An 8,274-nucleotide genomic window follows, 5' to 3' on the forward strand; every position below is an offset into this window, starting at 1 on the left:
AGTGTGTGTGTGTGTGTGTGTGTGTGTGTGTGTGTGTGTGTGAGTGTATGTGGGTGTCTAATGAAGTTTGAGAGTTGCGCGCAGGGGCGCATGGGGTGCGAGCCCCGGAGGTCCCCATCCCCTGTCCTCTCCGCGGTAGTCCCGGGCTCCAGCCGCAGCGCTCCGAGCCCTGCGAGTCGCGAGGCTCCCGGGCTGCTCTGAGTCCCGGCTGCGCGTCATTTGCAGTCTGGGGAATGTTGATCACCTCACTAATTACACCTCTCTCTCCCCCCTCTCCCTCTCCCTCTCCCTCGCTCTCCTCTCTCATTCCCAGAGTGCATATCGGGAATAGACACACAAAGACATGCGCACTCAACTTAATCAGCCATTTTTTTAAACAGGGCTAAAACGATAATAATTAGCAGAATAAAGACATATCGGATTTTCATTTCCTTTCCTCCTTTTCCCAACCCCTTCACAACCAAACAGCGAGACCGCGGTCGGCGCATGCTTTAACTCCTCCCGGACCCCCGAGGACCGCTCCGTGCCCCCCACTTTCTGCTCCAGCGTTTTTATTTTCACCCAATAAAGTTCGAGGATTTTTTTTTAATTTTTTAAATTTTTTTAATGAACCCTCTCGTTTTACTTGGATGTGATCAGCTGTACGTAAAATAAAAGCAAAACAAAAAAAGAGGAGAAGATCGAGTAGGAACTGCAGGGGAAATGGAAAGTAAGTTTTTTCTTTAACTTTTATTGAGTAGTTTGTGTTAAATTTAGGTCGAGTATCGATTATCTTTCCAGCCAGATCTTGCACAATCTTTGATATTTCGCTCCCTCTCCCTCTCCCTCTCCGCCTCTCTCCCTCTCTGCCCCTAGCTCGCTCGCTCTTGCTCGCTCTCGCTCACATCCCCTCATCCCGACCATCTCTTCCGCTCTGCCCCCCTTTTCCATCCCTTTCCCCCTTTTTTGGCTCAAAGATTTGCTCTGCTGAGGGAGGGAGAGGGCACGGGGGGGGACCTGATTTTCCACTTTCGTTGGGGAGGGGGGAGCTAACATTTTCGGAATTTAACTTTTGGATTAAGTGGCGGATCGTCCACGTTCGGCTGAGCAGTTTTCTGCCCTTTTTTTCTGTCTTTTCGGGGTCTGCCTTCACCCGGAGCCTGGGGCACTCTGGTGGCTGGGGGAAGCTGTCAGCTCCGCCGCGGCGCGGATGCTGCCTCGGGTCCCCGCTAGCCCTGAGCGGGGTGCTGGGAACCAGACGATGCCTCCTCTACACCCATCCTCCGAAAGTTTGGACCTTGGTCGGTGGGGCTTGGAGCCCCTGTCTCCTCTCCCCCTCCTTTACCCTCCCCTGCAGCTACTTTTGCTTCCTTTTTCTTCCTGCTTTTACCTCCCCCCTCCCCTTCTCAAGTTCCGCGCTGGGCGCTTGCTGCTCTGGGCTGCCGAGGCCCGGGTCTGCTGCGGCCGGCGCCGGGCTCCGGAGGATGGGCGAGCGCGGGGCTGGGCTGCAGGTAGACACCCGCCCGTCCGAACCGCCGGCAGCCAGCTACCAGCCAGGGCGACTCTCCGCGGTGCCGGCACCGCAGACCTGATCAGGTCCGTTAGGAGACTGGATCGCCTGGCCTTCGGGTCCAGGACCTGGGGGCGGCGGAGGCTAGCCCGGGGCTAGCAGCCCTAGGAGAGACACCCGCAGCTGGGGATCAAGAGCCTTTTCCTTTGCTTTTGGTAAAGGGCGCTCGTGTGTGTGTGTGTGTGTGTGTGTGTGTGTGTGTGTGTGTGTGTGTGTGTGTTGTGGCGGTGTGTAACGGGGCTGTGGCCGATTGTGGGAACTGATTCATTCCTTGCTGCGCCCCCCCCTCCCCAACTCCAAGGGTTCTATGTCTGCAAATGAACTTCACCTCCTTAGCTTCTGTCCCCACAAGCGCGCCTTCTGGCCCAGCAGCTAAGGGAACAGTGGCTGGAATGCACCGGGTCTCGCCTCTTTTTTTTTTTTTTTTTTTCTTCTACTCTTACCTTCCCCCCTTTTCATTCTTTCTGCTCTTTTCTACTGGAAACAAAAATAAAATTTCTCATGGAATTGTATAAGTTCCTCCACGATGGCCAAGTTGCAGAAGGTTCCCCATCTTGTCCCCCTCCCCCAGAAGACGATGCACTGGTTTGTATTTCTTTTGTTACCTGCTATCCGGGCGGGGGGCTCCTAGAGGCGCTGGGGCTGGGGTCCTGCCCAGAGATGTGGTTCCGGCGGTGCCTTTGGCCGCATCTCCACACTTCGGTGCGGTCCTGGTGAGGTTTTAGCTACCGTTCGGTGAGACGCCCTCCTTGTAGGTACCAAAGGTTCAGATCGCAAACACGCCCCCCCCCGACCCCTACACACACACACTCAGAGTCAACACTCACAGACACACACATTCCCCCCACTCCCCCCACCACCGGCCCCCACCTTGTCTTTCCCTCCCCCTCCCCCCAAAACACACACACACACAACAACAGCCCCCCCCCAAACAAAAACCCAAAGACAAGTTCACTGGCTGAAGATGGTGGATTGACACTGTCTCAGAGGCAGGTTCACCAGGAAATCTGGCCGTCCCGATTTCTGACAGTTGCATTTCCTCTCCTTGAGCCCCCCCCCCTTTTATTAACTCTGTTCCATGTTTAATCAAGGATCATGTAGATGGCAAAAGGAGAGACACAGAGAGAGAGGGAGAGGAGAGAGGAAGAGAGAGAGAGAGAGAGGGAGAGGAGAGAGAGACAAGAGACAGGAGGAGGTTTTTTTCTTTCTTCTTTTTTTTTTTTTTTTTTTTTTTTTTTTTTTTTTTGTGTTCTCCTGGATTTTCAGTGGCTTGATCCCTATAAACGTGGAGTGGTTAAAGCTCATATGTAGTATTATATTTTTAGTTGGGTGGATGGATGGAAGAGTGAGGGAGCGGCTGCGGCTGCCGCTGCCGCTGCCTTTTCGGGTGTTGCTTAGATTAAGGCTGAGACTTGGCTGCGATTGGGACGCGACAGTGACACGGGCATCGATCGCTTCCATTGAGAGCAATGCAAAAACACAGCCCGGGTATGTAACAGTCTCCTGCCATCCGCACTTGCTTTACTTTATATTTACTGGCAAAACTGACGGAGCAAGCTCGGACTTTCTTTCTTTCTTTCTTTTTGCTCTTTCCTCTTTTCTAACTGAAGAATCAACAAGAATGGTGTCATAGTAATTGGTGAAAAGAATGGTTTTAAATAAAGCAGAAAGGAAATATTCAGAATTATTTCACTACCTCTGTGACTGTGTTTTAGAGTTTTTCTTCTCCACTGAGAAGCGTATTAAAGAGAATGAAGGTTTTTCTTTATTTCTTTCCTCATTTTAAAATAAATTAAGATAAACAATAAATCCTTAAGGGAATATTTGATAGTTTTCAAGGGTTGTAGTTTCGAGCAGCAGGAGGCACACACAAAAAAAATAAAAGACAGCCAGCCAGCTGTTTTAACCTCTTGCACCTGGCTTCAGTGTAGGGATCATAAGGTTTATACAGGTATTTTTTTTAATGGTTTTAATATTTATGGCATAAACTAGGGAGAGCATCAGTGTGTTTATTCAATAGCTGGCTGCTCTTGTATTAAAAAAGTAAACTCATATTCAAGTGTTTTCTCTTTTTATAGCAATGGAGATAGGGTCAGTGAAATATGAGGGTAACACCATAAATCTGAAAAGTGAAATGTACCCAAGGAACAAAGAAAGGTCAGGTAAACCAGCTGTGTAAGTCACAGCAACAGCACCCACTGTGGAGTGAGGCAAAGACAGTGGCTCTGGGTCTGGGAACTGAAAGTTGTCACTTAAAGTTAAAAATGAGGCAACCATGTTTGGCTCTATTGTAATCTTTTGCAGTTTTTAGCAGAGTAGCCTAACTCTGTTCATTAATTTTGAGCTACTTGGATTATTTTAAAGATGCTGCAACAGCGAGGGAAAACATAAGAACCTAAGAAAATTGCTGTTTAATATTGCAGAATTTACTGCTTTCATTCTGACCATGAGCCTAAATTTACACAATGAAATTTGATTATCTCTAATAACAATATTAGATCCTGCACTGGATGGATGAGAATTGAGGTGGTTTTGTTGATTGCAAGGGTTTAATGTTGCATTTCAGAATCTGATGTGGTTTGGCCTCCCTTCCATTAACTGGAAAACCCCTGAGGTTTTACAATTATTTCTTAAAGATAATACATTTAAGATTGCATTGGTAGGCTGAAGAAAAGTCATAAAGGCAAGAAGGGAAGCCCTTAATAACTCTTGAGGTTCAGACATGTTCAGCAGTTAGATTGGCTCTGACTTCAGCAAGGGTCGACAATGTGTCATTTCCACGAAGCCAAATTGCCCTCTGCCTATATGATATTAATGTGCAAATCAATATTTCAGGGATTAAATTTCCCTTCTTCATTTTTTATGGTTTCTACCTCAATAAGTCTCAAGTCTATTAGAAGAGCCTGGATGATTTAAAATCTTTCACTGCAGAAGGGCTTGTCCTAGTCTTGTTTCTCAGACCATTTTAGGATTTTTGTTATAAAGACTAAAGGCACCTTAAGAAGTTCAGAGGCAGCCTAGAGCCAGGCTTCATAGTGTAAAGCTCTTGTTCGTTTAAGAGCTAAAGGTATTGAAAATATAATGTACATGTTTATGTATTATATACACATTCTGCTGCTTTAAAATATTATGTTAATCACCTATTGATGTATTTCAAAATCAATCAAAGATCTTTTCCTAGTGGTGATTTGTTCAGCTTTCTTGAGGACTGTGTTAATTTTCTGAAAGACTATACATGAATGGGCTTGGTGTGAAAGTACTGGGAGGGAGAGATTTTTCATTTAGCAACATTTTCCTGAGAAGTACTTTTAGGAATCATTGTTTGTGGCAGTGATAATCAAGTGGTGTCATTTGCATACACTGTTGTCAGTTCTATCATTGAGTTTTCTGGCTGACTGACTTAGCTGCTATCTGTTAAATGAGGCCTCCTTCACTTTACATTTTGCCTCTAGCACTTAGTAGGGACAATGCTTCTCTTGATTTTCTTGGAGAAACAGAATTAGAGAAGGAAATATGTAAGTTGATTTGAAATAATATAAAGCAGAAATTCGAGGGGCTGAAATAGAAGATTGTGACTTTATCACATAATCTTGGGAAGGCCTACTGCCTATCATTTGGTCGTGTTTTATAGTCTTAAACCATCTGGACTAAGTTCCGCACAGCTGCACAAATTTCATATGTGATAGAACATTTTTTCCATTCAGTGTGAAATGTTCCTTCCTAAAAAACGTACACCAGACTCGCTTAATTTAGTCTGTTAAAAGGAATGCACATGCAAAAGGACAAAAGGCTCTTTAATCTCTGCAAGCTGTTTGTTTTTCTTCAAGATTCCTGTCTGTTTGGGTTTGAAAAGTCGTGTTTATTGAGGAGATGATTTTGAGGTGTGACATTAAAATAATCTATGAATTTGGACTGGTGGCTACACTCCTGCTTAATTTGCAGAACTACTTTTTATGCCTGTCAAAACAGAGTCAATCTATCCTTATTTACAATTAATCTCAATAAAATTAATCTTAACTATGCTTTATTCAGTGGCTTAAAATATCTAATTATATTCAATTAACTGCTGTTATAGTAATTAACATTGCTTAATTGCCTCTGCATATATTTATGTAAAGCTCATTAGGTACTGCTGACTCCTTTTCCCTCTCTACTTGTATTTTTGCTGCTGTCAACCCATTTTTATCTCCCAAGGTTCGACAGTGGCAGTGAGAACAGATTCTTGACATTTTCTTAAAATGAATGTGATTGTTTTCCTATAGAAAATACTTGCTAGGAGCCTTTAACTACTAATCTAATGGCTACTCTGCCACCACCATCACCTCTTCATTTTCCTTATCCTTGGTCTCTGCTACACTCACCAAGTATTTTCTGTCATTGTTGCTAGAAATATGAGAAGCCAGGTTAAGCTTTGTGTTTATAAATGAAGAGCCTTTCTGTGTCTGCCTAGGGGCTGTCCCTACAGGCAGTGTTTTTTTTTTTTTTTTTTTTTTAGGGTTTTTTTCCCCTCTAAAACCATTCCAAGGGTTAAAGACTTGGCCAAGGTTCAAACTGAAAAGCGCCCAGGGAAAGTGCATGTGAATATGTACAAGTTTCATGTAATTAGTGCTTAATTATATTAACATATGCAAATTGTCAACTTAGGAGCTTGTTGAGCTGGCAAAGATCAGCTAGGCACAATTGCTATATTGTTCTCAAACAATAATGGATTTCAAGTTGGATTGTGGAAACACATAACTAGCTATCTAATTTAACTCATACCATGGTGAAATTTCATTAGTCTCCATGGAGACTGGCTTAATTGTGCTGACTAATGTTCTGGGCTGCAGAATGTCCTAAAAAGAAAGCGTTGTTTGCCTAATCCACCTTACAATGACACTTGTTTGTACATGTTTCCCTTGTGTGGGAATTTGCATATGCAAATAAATAGTTTCTCTGCCCCATTTGTCATGGCTGTTCATTACCCATGAAGAGGACATTGTTACTAGGCTGTTACTGAGTCTCCCAAGACTGGATAGTGTCAACCAGTCCAGCTACATTCTTTCATAATTTGTTTCTGATTAATAGACCAGAGTGAGTCTCATTCTCTTTGGGCATCTGCAAGGGAAGGTCAGTTCTGTAACAAAAAAAAAAAAGAGTTTCTGCAGTAACTGAAAGACTTTTTCTGCTGCTGCTTCTTTTTCACTCATTGGTTAACAGAATGATATTTAAAATAATGTATTCTTTCTCAAAGAATACCTCTACTAATAACCTCTAGTTTCCTAAAGCAAAAAGATAGGAAAAGAAATGAGATTCTGTTATTGGAATATTAATCCTGTTTTTGACAGAAAGGTAAACTGATATAATTGCTTTTCAGTTGAAGGCAAGGGGGTTTATACAAGTGTGAAAGCATCGGAAAAGGATTAGCATTTTTTTGCATAATGAAAAGCTCTGTTGAATAGGGTCCGGAATGGCTAACTGAATGACTAAGATGAAAGGAAGATGAAAACGCAGGCTTCTCTTTCTTTATGCCTATGCTCTGCTCGCTCTAAAGTTATGTTTGTCTAAGATGTGAGCAAACAAGTAGTGACTCAGATTTCAGTAACTTTCTAAGATGCCCCCAGTTCTCATCATGATTGGGAAGTAATATAGATGGCTATAGTACAAGCTAGTGGCTAAGCAGCAGAGGTTGCTGTGTAGAGGTTTTCAGAAGCATGCCAGGATAGCCAAATATTGACTATTGAGCATCAAGAATTCCCAGCACTTTGCTAGCAAAAACAATTATTTTAGAAGGGGCCAGTAGTATGGCACGAATATTCAATTCATTTAATTATAGACCTTATTCTACACCCCCACCCATTGACTATAAATATCCCAATTGACAGAACACTTCACGGTGGCGGCGGGGGGGGGGGGGGGCGGTTTCTGACTTTTGGCAATGTTAAGTGTTTTAAGTGGCCTATCAGCTTTTGTAACTAGGAGGGACTAGCTGAAGAGAATACAAAGTTGCCTTCTTAGGCTTTAAATCACAAAGTTCTGAATGCAATCTTCTGGTTACTTTATAGGTGTGTTCTATATTTACTTTTAGATAGGTCCTTTGAAAGTTGTCTAGATGCTATAAGTTCACCCTTGAAAACATTTGCAGTTGGTTTTTTTTTTTTTTTTTTTTTTTTTTTTTCTGTCACTAGTTAGAGCTGTAACTGGTTATCAGTCTCTAGATAATGTTTCTTCAGCCATAATGAAGGCAGTGAAAATACCAAGTGTTCAGACACTTTCGAAGGTGAGAAATGGTTCTTTTGTATATATGTAAATCAATAGCAGTATAGATCATTATTTATATGCATACATTTTAAGCAAGTTCTTTCAGATTTAGAGTTAGTACAAATGTTCCATGGAAAGCTTCCCCAGAGAAAGGCTGAAAGATTCCAGTAGATATTACCCTCACTTGTTCATGGCTAGACTCTAGAACTTCTATTTGCCTAGTCACTTTAGGGGTTCAGTTGCTGGAGTACTGTTAAGGTTATATGGAAACTCGGTGTTTTCCTATAAAGTAAAGTGTAAGGGTTGCCTCTTGAGTACAGCATATTGTAAAGGAAAAGTGTTTGATCTTTGTTATAAAGACACCCAAATTCTTTACTAGAGTTCTTTTGAAAATTTGTCAAGAAATTCTGGATTGTTTCAGAAACTTTTATGGTTAACTTTATGGTATGCTTGAAAAAAGTCTTAAAGAACAAAAAAAAAATCCA

At 42.7% G+C, this 8,274-nt stretch overlaps 1 protein-coding gene across 2 annotated transcripts in view; it reads left to right on the plus strand.

Annotated features, from left to right (window-relative positions):
• Positions 1-333: 333 nt before the first annotated feature.
• Zfhx4 (zinc finger homeobox 4) overlaps positions 334-8,274 on the plus strand; it is a 185,853-nt gene continuing 177,912 nt past the window's right edge. For both annotated transcript variants that reach the window (XM_008848911.2, XM_029553980.1), the window contains exon 1: positions 334-709. The gene's annotated coding sequence lies outside the window, so the exon portion shown is untranslated. The remainder of the gene's footprint in view (positions 710-8,274) is intronic.

This window comes from Nannospalax galili, unplaced genomic scaffold (assembly GCF_000622305.1).
Source record: "Nannospalax galili isolate Female #2095 unplaced genomic scaffold, S.galili_v1.0 scaffold102, whole genome shotgun sequence".
In the NCBI taxonomy this organism is placed as follows: Eukaryota; Metazoa; Chordata; class Mammalia; order Rodentia; family Spalacidae; genus Nannospalax; species Nannospalax galili.